Source organism: Podarcis vaucheri, assembly GCF_965113315.1.
Source record: "Podarcis vaucheri genome assembly, chromosome: 10".
Classification (NCBI taxonomy): domain Eukaryota; kingdom Metazoa; phylum Chordata; class Lepidosauria; order Squamata; family Lacertidae; genus Podarcis; species Podarcis vaucheri.
Window position 1 is genome coordinate 24077313 of NC_138748.1, and position 19972 is coordinate 24097284.

The following is a 19972-nucleotide window of genomic DNA, read 5'->3' on the forward strand; positions in this document are numbered from 1 at the left end:
CTCAACAAGAGTTTATGAGATTTATATCCATCTGTTCATCTTGGAACTTTAGAGGATGGAGATGTCACACAAACTGTCTGAGGCAGCAACAGGACAGCTACATGGGAGCTCAGTTTCTGGCATAGAGGTATGCATGAAGCCTCCAACTAGGTCCCTAATGGAGCTCATAGTTTCAACTATCTTTTTATTCAATCCAGCTAATGTTTTTGAAGTCCTAAACTTGGCATATAAAATTAACCAGCTATGGCATGTGGCACAGTAAAAACAGATGGGGTTGCTTTACCCTGGAAGTGAGAGTTCTGCTGATTTTCAGGGGCAGATTATCTACAACTCTGTCTGTCTGTCTGTCTACCTATCATCTATCTATCTATCATCTATCTATCATCTATCTATCTATCTATCTATCTATCTATCTATCTATCTATCATCTAAATGAGATGCCAAAGCCATCTTTGAATAATATTGTACAGCAGTTCCTATATCTATGGAGAAGTTGCTGTGATATCAAGTTAAAGCACTGAATACATATATGAACTTTGTCATTTATACCCCTCTTGTCCCTCTGATAAACTCAGCAAAAGAAAAAAAAAGGGGGGGGACCCACTGTGAATACAGGCCAAGGAAAATACAGGTGTTTAGAACCTCTGTACATATTTGCCAATAAGACCTACCATTTTAGTTTGTTGTGCTTTGACACACTTCCTAGTTAAGGAGTTATTAAATGTTTATGAGTGGCACTCTGAACTTTAAAAACTCGGTATATAAAGCCTAGTAAAAGATGGGAATGTGTGCTGTTAGGATTGAACAGAAAAGGGAACACTCTCCTTTTTTGTCAAATGTTGTGAAAGAGGGTATTTGATAAAAAGAGGTGCAAGTGTTATGTGAGAGAACTTGCATGTGAATGATTTTTCTGATTAGTAAGCGTACTTATGTGTGTGCATTTATGTGTGTAGATAGGGGAATTGAGAGGCAGTGTGAAGTGTAAATGGACACAGGGGCAGCATTTCAAGCAAATACACCGGCAAATTATAAATGTCTCGATTTTTAATGCATTGTTTTGGGAACATCTGAAACAAAAATCAGAGATCTCTAAAAATTACCAACCAGCTGGGCTTCCATCTTGTGTGATGCTGAGTGTTTCTTACAGGTAATAAACATGTTTTATTGTTCCTTATTCTTGGGCAGCAGTTTGCAGCAGTCATCTCCATACAGAATTGGGGCCTAAAGTTGTGGCAACCTTAGGCTTTATCATTTCATAATTTACATCTTTAGCTCCATTTGCTGAATAAGCAAACATTTTTCATAAGCCAGGTTAAAAAATGCATTGATTTGACTGTACTTAACAAATATTCAGTGCTGATATGAAACAGCAGGGGAGGTGCAGAAGGAATGATAATTCCATCAAATGAAAAGGCTAGATTGGAGGGAGAAAAATTCTCCCAGGAAGAGGGAATATGCATAAAAATGATAAGAATAAGTTGAAGAAGTCTAATATTGATAGGAAGATTAAAAACACTTTGTTATTCCTATGGAAATTACTCTTGGGATATTCTGCATTGATGGCAGTTTTACTCAAAATCTATGGTTATTTCCCCCCACCAACCCCCTGGATTCGAAATTGACAAGACAGAATTTTCTAATAATGCAGCAAGAGGTGACATTGAAAGGATTAACTTGTATCAAAGTTAATAATTTATCATTGGAATAGGTAGTTCTAAGCTACATATGAGTAACATGACACCATAGCAAACTAGAAGCTTTAATAGATAGGACAGTGTGGAGGGGGTAAGAGAGATGCTGGATGGAAAATATGGAACATACAAGTACCAAGTCATTTTTAATGTTGTTGTTCTTATGTTATCATTTCAGATGCTGGTGGTTGTCATCTTGCCAAAAACATATCATTTGATATTATCCTTCCCTTGAGAGAAAACCTTTCTGTGCCTATAAACACCAACACTCGATTGCTTTGCGGTTCAACTACGTTCATGGACTGTTTCAAACATGCAGTGCAGCAACTGAAATTGTCTCAAATAAATAAAAAAGAGGATCTACAGACTGCACTTCATTCTCATGTGAATATCAACAGTAGATAGTGTCAGTAGATAGAATCTGTAGCTTTTCTGCCTTGAGTCTAGTCATGCTGTTTCCTTTCCAATACTCCTTCCTTCTACTTGCTCTGTTATTTCATTGTTACGCTCTCACACTGGTGGGGATGGGAGAATCTGTCAATCTGAGTTTCTCAGTTTTTCACCCCAGGTCTATGAGTTTGCAACTTTTTTGTTTTTTAAAAAAACGTATTCTCTGGAAAAGTCATCAGCATTTTTCTACAAACTTATCCTAATATACACTGTGAGCAATTTTGGCTCATATACCCATTTTTTAAAAGCAAATTTACTTAATACAATTCATTTTTGCGTGATATTTTCATGCGAATATATGCATTTTTATGAACCTTCCTTCGTAGATTTTTGTACACATTATTTGGTTAGAGAACTGCAATGAAACATTGGGGGAAATGTGAATTTGAAAGGATGGTTGTGTCTAGGATAAAAATCCTTTCGAGAAACATTCTACCTCATTCCTTGCTCTTCCAATATATCTTAACTGTGGTTGTGGGCTAGGGCAATAGCCATATGTTTTTCAATGTCTGAAAATGAGCACTGCATTTTAAGATGGAGGTTTGTAGCAATACAGAAGAACACTTTCTCTCTGCATGTCTACATGGAAGCTGAGCAAGAAGTACAGAAATCCTCCTTTGGAAAGTGTTTCCAGTGCTTCCATGCACCAGCAAAGATGTCTGGGCTGGTGTTCATTTCATGCTGATTCTACATCTTTGACATGGACTGCAGACACCATATTCTTTCTTACACTATGATGAAAAGGTTGAATGCATGCCTAACAGAAATCAGTCCATTTGTTTTGTTGTATTACCAGCTTCAGGAATAATAAAGGGCACATAGAATACAGTTCGAGTTATCCCTTGCAGGGAGCTACTTGCTCATTCGTGTTAGTATCTCATGATCCATTGCAGGAGTTTACAAGAATTCGTTTTTTAATATAAAGCTTCTGATTTCTCCTGTTGAAGAATGTATTTCAAGCTCGAAATGCATGCAGGGTACATGCCTTGTATCATTCTGAGTGGCTCAACAGAGAGGTCCCTGTTGTTCTCACCCAAGCGTCAACTCTAAAAGCTGCTAATGATAATTTACATGTATCATTAACTGCAGGAACTGATCATGCTTATCCAGTGGAGATCAGACTTGGAATGAAGCCCATAAGAAGAATTAGGAAATGCCCATAGGACAGTCATGTCTACAGGGAACAGAAAGAGAAAGGAAAGGCAGGGAAATGGAAGAGAGAGTAGGAAACAAAGGGCAGATGTATTGGTCATTTCAATAAGTGGTGGAGGCCACATTCATGCCACACATTTAAAGTACTATGATACCACTTTGAGCCGTCACGGCTATTCCCAAATAATTCTGGGAGCTGTAGTTTGTTAAGGGTGCTGAGAGTTGTTAGAAGACCCTTATTCCTCTTCCCAGGGCTCCAATTTTCCAACTGATCCCACTTCACAGGGATTGTCTACATGTCAATGCTAGTGAACATACAAAACCTGGACTTTGGTCACTCACTTTGCTACTGACAGTCATCCAGACCCAAGGTAGTAGTGAAACTGGAACTAATCATAGGATAGAAAAGAAGAGTGTTGGATTTGATATCCCACCTTATCACTACCCGAAGGAGTCTCAAAGCGGCTAACATTATCCTTTCCCTTCTTCCCCCACAACAAACCCTCTGAGGTGAGTGGGGCTGAGAGACTTCAGAGAAGTGTGACTAGCCCAAGGTCACCCAGCAGCTGCATGTGGAGGAGCGGAGACGCAAACCCGGTTCCCCAGATTACGAGTCTACCGCTCTTAAGCACTACACCACACTGGCTCTTTATCATATCATACAAACATTAACTAAATAATGTACTTGTTAAGCCCTTTATAGCTGTAAGTGTTGTGGCATTTTTGGAGCTTGAGTAAATATGGAAAGCCCTTAACACAGTATGTTAAACCCAAAGGGTGGTGGTTATTGTTGTTAATTGAATAGCATTTTTACTTAGGTGCTAAACTGGAAGCACTGAGTTATCTTATAACAAAACATACATGAGTAAATGATATCTTACTCGGAACAGAAAGAACATGCATGGTTGCTTGCATACATCCTATGATATGTTAAATCATGAAACATATTGTTATGAAAGGGAGGCTAAACCCAAGAAATTAATGTCAGAATCTAGTTAATATTTGGAGTATTGATGGGAAGATTCCTGGGCAGTGGAAAATTACAGGCTAAGGTTCCTTTCCAAGCCAGGGCCTCTCCTGGGAAAGAACAGAAGGTTGCCAAGTTGAGTGTGTGTGTGTGTGTGTGTGAGAGAGAGAGAGAGAGAGAGAGTGTTTTCCTTTGACAAGGTGTGCTGGGAACAAGAAGGTAGATCAAAGACAGAGATCCATCTTGGGCAGGCTGGCTGAAGGCAGGCTGGGAAAGATGACTCGGACTCCAGGGCTGCACTGCTGTGGGAAACAACCCCCTCTTGAGATGACCACGCTGTAAGATCTGGACTCCTTCCATTCAAAGTCAGGTGTAAATCTGTGAATTGATCAGATTTTGTAAAGCTACAATAGCCTCCACCGTGCCTTGATTCTCAAAGGAACACAGACCTTGGGCGAGTGCTTGGAACCCCCCTGGAATCTTGCCTTAGCTCAGCAGTGTTTGGGGGCAGTGCCCAACTTTTGTAACAATACCTATTTTGACACTAAGATGCTCTGTAAATGTGTGACCAGTTGACATTTCCTGAAAGTGTTTCCTAATATGTTTGCTTTGACAGGACTAACTTCCATGTGAAGAGGCTTAGAATCAGCGACTTGCTTTTACAGTTGATCTGTGTTTCCGCCAGTGGTTTCTCAGCTCTCGTGGGAGGGCGTTTCACAGGGTGAGCGCCACTACCGAGAAGGCCCTCTGCCTGGTTCCCTGTAACTTGGCTTTTTGTAGCGAGGGAACCGCCAGAAGGCCCTTGGCGCTGGACCTCAGTGTCCAGGCAGAATGATGGAGGTGTAGACGCTCCTTCAGGTATACAGGACCGAGGCCATTTAGGGCTTTAAAGGTCAGCACCCACACTTTGAACTGTGCTCGGAAACGTGCTGGCCAAAGTATCTGCCATTACTGATCTTTTCCCTAGGAAATCCTGGGGATTCTCTAGAACTCTGTCTGAAAGAGGTTTCCAGAGAGGCTTGAGATAAGGACTAGAAGGAAAGAGATCAGGCTTGTTAGAAGTCAAAAAAGCAAAGGCAACGAGGAGGTCTCTGACTTGGCGCAAGGCTAAGGTTCCTGCTTGCAGCCACTTCAAGCTTCTGTTGGATGGAACCCCTTTTTAGCTTGTTGGATGGAACCCCTTTTTAGCTTGTTAAGGGAGCTGGGCATGTTTAGCCTGGAGAAGAGGAGGTTAAGGGGTGATATGATAGCCAAGGATGTCACATAGAGGAGGGAGAAAGGTTGTTTTCTGCTGCTCCAGAGAAGCGGACACGGAGCAATGGATCCAAACTACAAGAAAGAAGATTCCACCTAAACATGAGGAAGAACTTCCTGACAGTAAGAGCTGTTGGACAGTGGAATTTGCTGCCAAGGAGTGTGGTGGAGTCTCCTCCTTTGGAGGTCTTTAAGCAGAGGCTTGACAACCATATGTCAGGAGTGCTCTGATGGTGTTTCCTGCTTGGCAGGGGGTTGGACTCGATGGCCCTTGTGGTCTCTTCCAACTCTAGGATTCTATGATTCTATGATTCTATGTTTTTGCATCCTGCAACCTAAATAGATTCTCCAGAACAGTTGAGATAATGCACTAAAGAACTCACAGCCTCCTTTCCTGCTCAGAAAATAACCTGCCTCCTGCTGCTTCCAGCAAATGGCTTGTTAAACGGAGTGACTTTTGGTTCAGAACCCTGCCAGGCTCTTTATATGTTGATACCTGAAGCTGCCAAGGCCGATCCTTTTGGATGATGTACAACTAGCTGCCCATTCTGTCTTGAAATGGGCAGGAATTACAGCAGACAGGCAGGGGGCCTCTCCATAGACTGTGCTTGCCAGCTGTCCAAAAATGGTTCCAGACGGAGCACTTTTGCTAACTTACGGCACTGAGAAAAGGAATGCAAATTGATGAGTGTGACCCATAGCAAGGGCAATTTTACCCTTTCATTCAGGGACACGGGAGACGAAACGCAGCACACAGTGTGATGCCTATTTACACCCCTAGAATATATAATTTGTCAAAATCATGTTCTTCTTAATACCTTATTAGATTACTGTGCCAGCCTTAGGCATCAGTAGTTCTTATGGTAATTGAGGCCTCCCAGTGTCAGAGTTCCAACATTACGGTTCCTCATTTTCAACTACAGACAGCGGGGGGGGGGACGACACACACAACCCACATAAAACACCCAGATTTCCTGACAATTGTTCTTTATTTTCTCACTCCCTTTTGGAAACTATGCTAAAATACTGCCTGGCATCATCTTTTGACAGATCATAATTGCCTAGAGCAACCCCCTCTACCTGTGCATATTAATCATTTCTAATAACTCAAACAGTGAGTTATGGAAATAATAAAGAAGATAGGGAGATTTGCATGAGGGAAGGGGAAAATGCAAAGCCCAAGCTGGATAAATCGATTGAAAAGCAAGGACAAGCCCGCCTGCTGTTTTTCCTCCCAGGTCACATTGCATCAGGTATTCAGAGAACAGGTCACTGGCAGAATATTTTGCTAAGAAATGCGAGTTATTGGCTTGGTGAGGCTGCAACTTCAGATAACCTGGGCACACCTTTGCAGGCAAAGGGAAGTATGCACTGCTTGGGCACTCTCTGAATGTAGAGCAGACCCTCCAAATGTCTCTACCTGTATTTTCCAGGGACATTTCTGAATTTACAGGAGTCAGCCCTGTTTCAGTTTTGATCCCGAATGTCCTTCTTTTCCTTATGACGTCTCGTTTTCATAGGAAAGGTATTGGAGGGTATAGAGTTATGCAAAAAAAAAACCCAAGCCAAGGATATAAGTAACTACACAACCTTTAGAAGACATCTGAAGGCAGCCTTGTACAGTATAGGAAAGTTTTAAAATGTTTAATGTTTTATTTTGCTTTTATATATGTTGGAATAGGGTGTCCCTATTTTCACTGGAGAAATGTTGGAAGCTATGGAGGCTTATATGGTATATAAGCTATGGCTTATAAACATTGCAATTAACTAAATAAAGGGGGGGAAATGCCTCACCAGGAACAGACATTTCATTTTTATTTTGTTAGATTCAGGGTTGAATCCTGACAACAACCCTGTGAGGTAGGTGAAGCTGACAGGAAGTGATTATCCTAGGATTTACCCAATGAACTTCATGGCTATGTTGGAGGGCGTTTGAACTTGGGTGTCCCGGTTTAACAACCTAACTACTTTCTGCTGCTGTCTCTCCTGTCATGTGAAATGAATTTATGAAGAGTTGGCTTTCATCAGCTTATCCCTCTTGTCTCGATTCTGCTTAAAATATGCAAGCTTCCCTCATGCAAATATACAACATGGATCTGTGCTTGGGAAGCAAGGCATTTCTTGCATGACAGAACCCAGTTCTTTTCAATATAAGAAAAAGAAGAAGAATGCTTGATATTTACCATTCCAGCTGCAGCCTATGGGAGCTTGCCCCTTTGTTCATGGGCATCTTGTGCTATTTAGATGTTCATTTTCCTCCATGCTTATATTAAAATTCACATCACATCACATGAAAAATATGATCGCCTCAGTCTGATGTGTTTATTCTGCACAGTTTTGGTAGCACTTATCTCCCCGCCATCAATACTGCTACAATCTCACACCAAGTCATCATACTGTTCTGTTTTTGTGAGATTCCTTCCATCAGCGAAGCTAATTTAATAATGTTTTCACTGACGGGCAAAAAGCCTGCTAAGCTAAGCCTCTATTACCTTTTCTATTTTTCTTCATGCTCTTTTGCCTGCTTATCCCTTTTCTATTATGAGTGAAAACAGGTAGTTTACTTCTTTTTGGTGGACACCACAGTCCTTCGTTGCTATTTGCCTCCTGTACTTTCCAGGATTTCTGCCCCCTCCTTCTCAGTTTGCGGCTTTTATTTATTGCAATAGTCCAGGAGGAAAAAATAGTAATAATTGCAGGCAGGCTACACTATGGGCCTAATGAACGTTATGTTTGTGAAGAATGGAGCTCTGATTCTGTGGCACACTTCAGTAAATTATACAAATTAAATATTCATTACTTAGTACTTCATTAGTTCACATTTGGAACACTTTTTCTTCATTATAATAGCCCAAGGAAAGACTTCTTTCCTCTTAAAAAAATAATAAAAATAAAGCCACTTCATTCCATTATTTTTCAGAAACTCTTTAGTTACCGTGATAGGACAAAGTTGTATTTCTTACATTGCTAGCCAGAGCATCCTTTTTTAGGTTTGCTTTTTTAGGTTGAATATGCATTAATTCACAAAACTAAAATGTGAGCAGTTCCTATTTCAGCTGCTGAGAGAGCTAAATATTTATATACTCACTCCTCATTTTAACTATGGATTTGCTTATACACTTAATCCATGTTCAAAAACCGGAATATTTAGCTAGCTTGGGATCTATTGTCCAATATGAATAAAAAATGGATTTCTGAATTATCTCACTTGTAAATTCCTATACATACCCCTTTTGCTTCATAGCATTAACCAGGTTTGTCATTATACGTCTGCACCAATGATAGCCATGATTTGGTTGTAACTTAGTATTTGAAATTATAGGTTCAAGGCTGATAAGACATCATAGGTGACAAAAACACCTGTGTAGCCTTACATATAACTGGCTTCAATTGAGTCATGGCGGCAAACCATGGTTGTATGTGTCAGAGAAGTGGGGTCAGTGAGGGGAAAAAAACCTGACTATTCCAATTTATAATGAGGGTAAAATAACCTAGCACAATAGCTTCTGAATCTATTTGTCTGAACTTTGACAAGTTTAATATCCAGGGGGCGCTTTCCTCATGTTACCATTTTTCCACACCAATTGCCCACAAAAAAACTAGGGGAGGGAATGTGCTTACTAACCCCCACCCCAATTGTAAAGTCTGCCCTTGTGGAGAACCACTGTACCCATCTTTCTGAAATTTGACAAGCTTCATCCCATCAGAAGGGTTGGCTTTGCAGAAATTACAAAGCTTAACAGACAGATACATATCTACTGAGAAATATTCTAGGCAAATTGTTGGCCCCTGAACATGAAAAAGAAGTGAGCATCGCAAGCCTGCAGCCTTATACTGTCATTGCCCAGTGGCAAGATTAGCTCATCTCACTGCTTGTGCTCCTCCTGGTTTTGCTAATAAAGTCCAGAAATATGAAAGTGGGGCCTTTAAAGTTTCCTGCATGAAAGCCTTTGGCTGGACCTGCCTAATACATATTTTTAAAGTTTTTTATTAATGTAAAATCAAAAGTATACTCTGGAGAAGCTCCTTTGCTTGCAAAAACCACCCACAGGAAAGAAAGGCTATATAGTCATTCTTAGGTTCCCCACTGTAATCACTGAGGTGTGTATGAGAGAGAGAGAGACCTTCAGATTTAACAGATCAGATCAAAACACACATAACAAATATTGGACACTGAGCAGATCCAAAATAGATCTGACTGCTTCCAAACGCTACAGATACAAGGTGAATGTTGTAGTCACTGCACATCCCTTTTATTGCAAAGATTCAAGTCTTCAGGCGTTCTATTCACTTGTAAAAGCAACACACAAACAGTGAGAGTGGATATGAGTGTCCTAATCTGTTGCCCCTGTTACTTTCCATGAGTTGGATTGTGAACCTCTGAAGAGGACAGCCTTCACAAGCACAGGAGGTTTTCCATCTCGGGAGATCCAAAGTCATTGTACGGTGTCCTTATTCCACTAGGTGGGTTGGGGCCAGATGAAGCCTTGGCTTGCAAGTTCACACTCAAATTTGTGTGGACTGATTTCAGAGCTTAGCATACCTCTCCCTCCTCGATATAATGCTTTTATGCATGAGTAAAATGCCTGAAGAGCGTGTATGTACTTCACTGATATATAATTACATTTGGATGAGAATTCATTGTACTAATTTACAGCATGCATGTACGTATCGAGCAACAGAAGGCTAACTTCTGTATCCTTTTCCTGAATAGTTTTCCAACATTAGCTGTTTTATGATTAGTGTGTTCATATTCCCATAGCTCACCGGTTGACCATTATTGTAGAGAAAAAGCTTTGTGATCAAGTGACAAAGTTGTATATTTAATGCCTGTAAAAATTTTGCTGGTAAGCATAGAGTGCAAATTAAGCAAGTCCCAGTCTGTAAATAAGACCCTTTGATTATACAGACATTAACATATGAAATTAATATATTTGAAGAAGTTACACAGCTTGAGGCAAAAACTCAGGGTGGTTAACAAAGCCCCTCGTGTACACTATCCAGTGATAAGCCTTGTGTCATCAAATATTTTTATTTCATACAAGATGCCCACGTTGTAAAAAGCAGTTATAACCATAAGCTCCAGCTATGATCACTATAAAGAAAATCAATATTAAATAAAAGCATTAAATAATGCAGCATTTATCTTTTTGCTCATGTCGCTCGTTTATTGATATATTTTTTTAACATAACCGCCTCCTTCTAACATGCACAATAGCTGCAACCCAACCTTATGGACAATAAACATGTCCAGGAAAGAAAACTCAGCAGATATTTAAGCCTTTTGGTGAATGATGATCCATTGGTTTTTCACCTTAACAAAAACACCCAACTGCAAAAATAAGAGGGCTTTTTATTCTTCCCCAAGAAAAGGATGACAGGGAAAACAGATGGAAGCAGATCACAGATACACCTGCATGTGGAGCCACAGGGTTATGGGCACATCCAGGCACTCATAAGGATTCGTGCAATGACACATCATGTGCAGTGACCCTCATTTTGATACTATGAATATAAAAGTCCCACATTTTTTTGTAAAAAATAATAATATATAACCCTAGTATTAAAGGCATATGCTATGCAAGGATTTTTTTATTTATTTTTTGGTCAACCTTGAAATGATGGCATCCAAGTTAGACTTCCTGGTTTGTAAAGAACCATGCCCATTCCATGTTTTTGAAAGTATTTTCATTCTGTTCACTTTTTTCTGAGTTGAACCTGAGTATAGCTCCATGGTTGATAGGTGTCCTATGTTGATCCTGAGCAGGCAGCAGACTGTGTCGATAGGATGCCTGCAGTTACTGAGGCCAGACTACAGAAAGCCACATGTTTTAGATCATGGGTGAGGAATGAGGTGCAGAAGGGCCACACTGCTCTGTGTTGTGAGGGACAGTGGACTGCAGATTTATAAAGAACTGAACATCAACCCTGGGCTATTTGCATCTCTAAATTCTACCATGTGAAATACAAAACTAAGATTACGAGAGCCACCTGTTACTGTCAGCATATCATACTATTTTAGGAAAAAAATCCTAACAGACTTGAAGAGCACTTCGGGTTGTGATGGACAGCTCTGTGAAAATCTTATCAGACTTTCTCAACCTTGGGTTCCCAGTTGTTTTTGAACTACAAGTCCTATCATCCCTAGCTAGCAAGGCCAGAGCTCAGGGATGATGGGAGTTGTAGTCCAACAACATCTGGGGACCCAAGGTTGAGAAACACTGCGTGTGAAGCTGAGGGGGGGAAGCAAATTCTGCACTGGGGGGTGAAAAGAAAACTGCCAGTACTGTGATGCATACAAATATGTGATATAGCCAGTGCTATTTTTCTAGAAAAAGAGGTGTCGCAACTCATTATGAATGCCTTCCTTGTTCTCTTAGAATGGCAATGGTGCCCACCTGAGAGGTGCCAGAACTGAGCAGTAGACCACTTCTGCACATGTGCAGTAGCGGTCCTCAGGTTACGGAAACCTCGGGATCCAACCGGACCTCTGGAATGGATCCCATCCACAACCGGAGATACCATTGTATTCCTGACCACTGTAATGTGGAGGGGCCTAGTCCATGTTTTGTGTTTGTGTGTTCTAGTTCACCAGGGTCAGGAGCAGTTCCAGTCCAGATCTAACACAAGCTCTGGAGAGCAGGTCAAAATGGAACTGAGAACATAGATTTCTGGTGGCTTTTCATCATGCCCAATATTTGCTTCAGTTTATAAATAAAATATTTCGGTCACCATCCTTTGTGCCAAGAGTACATCTTACAATTGTGATGAGAGACTTCTGGACACTGGCTGAGGACTATTTCACAGACAAAAACCTCTGCGTGCCTGTTGATAGTGTAAGTGTGTGAGTGTTGTTACTTCACCTTCCTGCTATGTTTAAAACTGAAGAGGAAATTAGACCTACTATGGCTGCTCTCCCAACCTCCCCTCATTTGTTGCTCATGATTCCCACACAACTGTGAGGGTAAATGAATGACTAGAAATTTTGTTCTGTGCTATGGAGATAGACCACAGTATTAAAAAGTGCCCACTTTTTCTGCACTATGCTGGAGAACAAGTGTTTGATAGGTTTACCAGCTGCAGGAGGTGATTATGATTATCAGTGCAAAGGAGGCACTGACAAAGCATTTTTCTCCAAAGAAAAATATTGATTTTGAGGTTATAAGTTCCACCAGGCCAGGCAGAAGCTGGAGGAATGCATGGATGAGTTTCATGCACGTTTGAGAAGCCTAGCTGCTTCCCATGAATTCAAATATTGACAGCGAGACACAAGCTCAGATATTTCAAGGATGCCCCAGGAACATAATTTCTAGGGACTCAAATTTTCTCCTCCCTAAACTGCTGCACACTGCTTGCACTTACATGAAGGCATAGGTACACACTCAACAAATGGATGCCCGCCCAGCAAAAATGATGAGTAAGCTTCTGATGGGGAAACTCTGGCTTCAGCCCTGCCTCTCCCCGACAATATCCTCATTGAGCAGACAAAAGAAGTATTTGTTGTAAATGTGTCAAGCTGTGGCAGATCACAAAGATCACTATCTTAGAAATTTATCAGGCTATCTCACTACAGGAATCCAAAAGCACAGAAGGCTGTTAATGCAATTGATGCTGATCGTCACTCTGCAAATAACACTGGATCATTTTCAGAATGAGCTGATCTTTTGGTCACTGATGACCTCAGTGGTCCATATGTTTGTACTCTATCCCCAGTGCAAGGCACAAACCAGGCACAATGTTTCAGCATGACATAAAATTCTCATTTATGGGTATCATATGGAGACTCTCATCCTTTGTGACAATCACACATCTTACAACCACAGAGCACTAAATAAATCAGGTCAGTTTGGCTTAGATAGCTGTTGTCCCACACCTCAGCTGCCTACCCACCATACATTTAAAGCACATGACTTCCCTCAGGAACTGTAGTTTGTTAAGGGTGCTGGGAAATGTAGCTGTAGGGGGGGTAAACTAGAGTTCTCATTATTCTTTGGAGGAAGTCATGTGCTTTGAATATATGGTAAGGTAAAGGTAAAGGGACCCCTGGCCATTAGTTCCAGTCGTGACTGACTCTGGGGTTGCGGCGCTCATCTCGCTTTACTGGCCGAGGGAGCCGGCGTACAGCTTCCAGGTCATGTGGCCAGCATGACTAAACCGCTTCTGGCGAACCAGAGCAACGCACGGAAACGCCGTTTACCTTCCCGCCGGAGCGGTAGCTATTTAGCTACTTACACTTTGACGTGCTTTCAAACTGCTAGGTTGGCAGGAGCTGGGACCGAGCAACAGGAGCTCACCCCATCGCGGGAATTTGAACCGCCGACCTTCAGATCAGCAAGTCCTAGGCTCTGTGGTTTAACCCACAGCACCACCCGCATCCCTGAATATATGGTGCATGTAGCCTTAAAGTCAAAAATAGGGTTGCCGTATTTCAAGAAGTAAAAAATAAAAAGCCTGGACATTCTGCCAATTTCCTGAAATCCCCCCTGGACGCTAATTCCATCATTGGAATATCCAGACATATGGCAACCCTAGCCAGAATAAATTTCCTGGATACCTATCTGACAACCCTACATGAGACTTTAGTAGTCACTTCTTAGATTTTTAAAGGGAAGGTACAAAAATGTAAAGGAGCACATAAGAAGCAAATATGGACACACACAAAAAAAAACCCTCTCAAAATTTATAGTGCAATCTTTGTCACCAAACAGGAGCACAACAAACACTGCAACTATTATTATTCCAAACTAAGGGCAAAAAAATACAACAAAAAAGTCCTCATGTCAATGAAAGATGGTCTGATAAGGTTCCTACCACAAACACAAAGCCCGTTTTATGTAGATCAGATTTGCAGCTAATTTATATTTCATGCTGTTTAACAGGTGACATCTAATGAGAATTATTCACTTCTCTCTTTTTTTACTGTACCTTATCAGGGGCTGCTAATAACAAGCCTTCCTGTTTTGCATGCAAGTTGCATCTTTTCATGAAATTTTCAGCAGCCTATGACTTACTAAATAAAGCTGTCACTCAATCCTCATTTCCCCTCTGAGTGCAAGGAATCAAAATGGACACTGAATTAATACTCGCTATTGTCTTTGTTTCATGAGGCCTCCACAAGAGCTTTGTTCTGTCACCTTTAATGCACTCTCCTGGAAGGACTTGCAATCTGATTTCCTATCAGATGCACAAAGAGCTGAATATTACAAAGCTGATGCTGGGCTCAATCTAATTTATGTCTTTGAAATCTCTTGCAGGTGTGGGAAGCAGTTAGTTGGGAGTCTTTAATGGAGATTTCCACATGCTCTTTCCCCCCCTCCCGTAGAGGAACTTGAATTAGCACACATTTATCTTATTTCTTGAAATTAAAACATAATAAGTGAAGAAGAGATTACGCTGCATTCATTTAGTACTGGCGCTATTAGGGCTCCCTTCTCCCAGTAGTCAAATACGGGAAGCAAAAGGCAAGCAGTTCAATCATGAGCACATTTAGTCAGAAGGAAAGTCTCACTAGGTTTAATGGAACTTACTACGTGTTAAGTGGGTGTATTGTTTTCAGGCACATTGACTTAACGATGTACAGATGTCCCCACACTTACGTGGAATTGACTTGTATGTACGCAGCGCTGGGAAATAATTAAATAATTCCACTCAAAGTCAGAAATGGCAGGAGAGAGCTGGAGAGTCCTCATGGCTCATGAGTAGACCCTCCATGGAGTCCAAAGAGTACGTCAATGAGGGCAGAGGAAGCCCCAAAGAGACCAGAGATGCAATGGGGCTTTGTTTATGCTGCTCAGCCTCCCCGCCTAACAGCTGAAGTGCAGGGAAGCGCAGCAGCAATAGCCAATTTCCCACACGTCCTCCTGCCAGCTCCAGAGTTTCAAGTTCTAGCTGTGGATATTTTTGGATACGGTATTTTTGGTGTGGATTGAAGAGAGAGCAGCGGAGAGGACGTTGAAAGGGTGCTTGGAGGATGCTCCCCACTTTACGCGATTTTACTTATGCTCACGGGCCTCACAACATAGCCTCCACGTAAGTGAGGGGGGTCGCTTGTGCTGTCCTTAACAGTCCAGCCTCTAGACTCCTCGGTCTTACCTTGGCCTAGGAAAATACTGTGCTAAGGAGCTGAACAGAACCTCGCTAATAAACAAACCGTCATCACCCAGATCTGAGAGTCCTGTTCAGGTTCTCACTCGGCTGCGTGTGTCAGCTTTGCTCCCAATATCTCTTCACTCACTTGACCTGACTGTACCACCCCAGCTTTCCCACGCTGGGCAAGAAGGACTGAAGGGGGTTTCTATGTGTATTTGACTGAACAGCCCCCTTGTAATTGGGTTCCCAATCATCAGGGGGCTTCAAAGCACGTTCAGTTAAATATGCTCAACGTGGGAAGGGCAGTGCTGGGTATGAGGCTGGTGCATGAGGTTGCTGAACTATTTTCATTCTATGTGTGGTGGCTCCAACATGCACGCCTACCTCTCCTTTCTGTAGGGCTGTCTCTATGTCCGTAAAGAGCTGCATACAAGGTTCCTTCTTCCGCTGAACTGAATTCAGAATTCTTTTTGTGCAGTAACTCCATCTGAACATGAGAACATAAATGGAACCATGGATCAGAATATTGATTCACATGCTGAATGGCCAGAAGGATGCTCTCAGTCAGGCACACAACGTCTAGTGCGATTTGTGCACAACTGTGAAACAAAACTGGAAAATACTATATAAGCCTCATTTGGAAAATAAATTGATATGCAAATTAGAGTAACCTGTCAGCTTTTTTTGAGCTATTATTTTTGAAGAACAAAATTATAAATTTACAACTTGCATTGTCTGGAATATTGCTAATACTGGATGCTTTTTAGAAATGTTTTCCTTAGTTAAATCAGTAAAGTGAGATGGTAGTAACATTTATTTCAAAACAACTTCAACAGTTCCATCTTATGCATGCCTACCCAGAGGCAAACCCCAGTGACAGTACAGGACTACAGGCTAATATTGGCTTTCATTATAAACCACACAGAGTTTACTTCTCTTCTAATGCCAAAGAATGGTTGACAACATCAAAGGGCAGACCCTCCAAGTGTCCCTATATTCCAGGGATGTCCGTGATTTACAGAAGCTGTCTCAGTTTATGTTTTGTTCCCGGAATGTCCTGCTTTTACTTAGGATGTCCCTATTTTCATTGGAGAAATGTTGGGGGGGGTATGGAGTTATCCAACCCCCAAGCCGCCTGAAGACAATTCTGCATATGGAAGGTTTTTTAAATTTTTTAATGTTTTATTATGTTTTTATGTCTGTTAGAAGCTGCCCAGAGTGCTAGGACAACCCAATAAGATGTGTGGGGTATAAATAGCAAAATTATCATGGAATGGGACATCCCTATTTTCATCAGATAGATGTTGGAGGATGTGAAAGGGCTATTGAGTGTTACCCTCACAGGGTGGTTTTCAGTGAATTGTATTACTGAGCCTTTTAATAGATAATGCCCAGAGTACTCCTAACGTGTTTATGCCAAAGGGAGGAGATACCCCAGATCTATGGAACAACCACCGATCTATCACTCTGCTATTTTGATGTAGCCACGACACAAGGTGCAGCGCAGCAGCTTTTTCCTCCTGCTGACTGCTAGAGTTGCACCATTTCTGTTTGCATGTCTGAAAAATGGAGAGAGGCTTTAGATGTGCTGCATCCATGCGCACCTTATTTCCCTCCTGTTTTGCAGGCAGAATATCTAAGGCAATGGAACGTTCTACTGGCACACTGGGAAAATTCCCACAATGTAATGAGCATTCTGCCATCAGCCCTAACACCACTTCCTAAAGCACCCTCAGCTGTAAGGTTGAGATTGCTGTGTGTGTGTGTGTGTGTGTGTGTGTGTGTGTGTGTGTGTTTTCTATAGTGCTGTACTTCCAAAGAAAGAAATTGAAGATGTTCACAAATTCACATATAGAGGGAAAATCCAAGCTGTCTTTCAGACACATCTGAAAACTAAATTGGCAAGCTTTCTCCCTGACACCAGCCATGTTTAAGCGGCATGCAGCCAGAGACTGCATTTAACAATATAAAAATAATTCTCCATAGCTTACTGAGGTAGCACACACAAATATATATGAGTAATGCCCCAACGTTGCTAGTGAACAAGGCACTTAATAAAAGCCAAACAACTGTCACACATAGGTTAGAAGGTCATTTCTCACACATAAGATAAACTAGAAATCCATCGAAAGGATGGAATCACAGAGAGTGTTGTGAAGTTTACTGGAAAATAAAAAATGAGTTTCACATGTTCTTTTATTTCCCAAGGGCACTTTGCTAAATATGTCCATATATTGGCATGCATAGTTTGGAAGGGGTGAAAAAGTATTCTTGTTTTTTCTTAAGAAAAAGAAAATGAATCTGAGCATCTTGGGCACAAGAAATATGCACCAGTTTCAGTCTTGTTGACTTGACCTTATAGTTTCAATTAAAATGCAGCAAGTGAGAGAAAGGAGGGATATTGGCACCATTTGGCAAATACAGAGCACCATTTTTGCTTCTGCAGCATTACCCACATACATCCCATGTTTGTTGATGTACAGTAAAAGTCAGTGGAAATGCGTGAGATAGAAATGCCATCTGATTATATATATGTATATGACTTAAATACATATTGTTGCACGCTACTCCATTCTCCAAGTGGTGCAAGATTTTAGGGGTTCCAGGTGCACTTTACCCAGGGTTAGTGTTCCTCTGGGAAATGAGGTACAGTGACGACCATGGTATCTAAGATTTATGGTTTATTTACACATACATAAAGCCTCAGCTCGCAAGGGAGGAGTTTGTGGCATTAACACTCCAAGAGGGTCTTGCTTCTCTCACAGTCAGGCTTTATCTGTTGAGGGAGGGGCCACATTCATTTTACATATCACACCAAGTTCCTTTCACCCTTTGTTGTCTTAATGGCTCATCACCCAGGCTATCACCTCAATACAGGAGGCTAGCCTGGCTCAATTGTCTTTTGACACTTGCTGATTCTACGGAATTAGAAATGTCTAGTACACAGCTTGATACACACGGGTCTGGCAGCCAGTTTTAACAACCCAAGCCTTGATTAAATTCTAACACTTACTGGTTCCAGGAATTTAGAAGCTTCTAGCACCCACAAACTCATAACACTATAATAAAATATATTCCCCTGATCCTAAATTGCCCCCTGAAAGTTAATACCTAATTGATGGGTTCTGAAAAGTGTACTCTGTGATTTTAGAATGATTTAAGAGGGAGGAAATCCCGTATGCCGTAATTTTAGTCCTTCCCCCGCCTCTTCACAGTGGGAGTTTTGGTGTGTAGTATTAGAAAAGAGACAGAACATATCTTTCCTGATGCCTCCCTGCTCAGTGAACCAGTTTGGCTTATCTGTTTCAGTGTCCCAGTGTTTTTCTCCTTAAGTTCAAAGGCAGGCTTGATGCTGTCTGGAGGAAGGCCCTATCTCAGGCTAAAAATTGAAGCAGATGTTAAAGCAGGAGTCAGAAACAATAGAAGCGGCAGTCAAAATGGGAGTAGGGCAACTTTCTGGAGATATGAATTAGCTTAAACCAACCCACAAAGAGTACCTCTCAAAGTAATGGCATCATACCAATGGGATGGGTGATTTTGCCTCTACTACCCACAATACTGACATCAATGTACAGTCTACCCTTGTTTTTCAGCTTGAGTTCCAGACAAGGGTGAAAAAGAAAGCATTTGGCCATTTAAGGAAGTTGTTTCAGAAGAAGTCAGCTGACATATAGTAGCAAGTACTTGCAGATTAAGTTACATCGTGCAAGAGAGTGTATTCAGAAAGGACTCATTCAGGTGTCCTACATGCCAGGAAATGAAATTCCTGCTGATCTGTTGTCTAAGGTTGTTAACAGAGAACAACTTAAGGTTTATGTACAAAGGTTGCAATTGGGTTGAACCACAGGTACTACAGGTTACACGGAAAGGGGGAGGATGTTAGGATATTTCCGTTCCACCTTAAAAGGGAGCAGGATGTTTGTGTCACAGCCTGCGTATTTCCTGTTCACAGGATGTTTATGTTTTGCTATTGCTTTCGATTTCTCACTCGGTCGGAGACACTGACTCAGAACGGTCATGTTTTCTTTGTTCTGATCAACGCTAAATAAAGTCTGTAAATATGCTCTCCTGCTGTGCATCTTCTGCGGTGTGCATATTCTGCTGATAGAGCGTGCATGAGCTCTAGAAGAAACTCATGTCGCTATTGCTGATACTGCATGACTACAGGGGTCGATGGATCGTCCGGCAGCCGGCTTGGGGCCATGATGGACTTTATCTCCCTGGCAGTATCCCAACACAAACTACTTTGGTTTGGGTTGGATGTTTCATTTGGGGAGCTTTGATTAAATTGGCCTCTGCATTCTCTTCATAAGGGCATCTAAACAGGCTGCACAAAAAAGGGAAGACATTGGCTGAGAATCCTTAGCTT

At 41.5% G+C, this 19972-nt stretch overlaps 1 long non-coding RNA gene across 1 annotated transcript in view; it reads right to left on the reverse strand.

Moving 5' to 3' along the window:
• Positions 1 to 19972, reverse strand: part of LOC309541761 — a 117527-nt gene that overhangs the window by 52660 nt on the left and 44895 nt on the right. Inside the window, exon 3 of the long non-coding RNA XR_014223902.1 lies at positions 15988 to 16090. This is a non-coding gene — a long non-coding RNA (uncharacterized lncRNA). The remainder of the gene's footprint in view (positions 1 to 15987; positions 16091 to 19972) is intronic.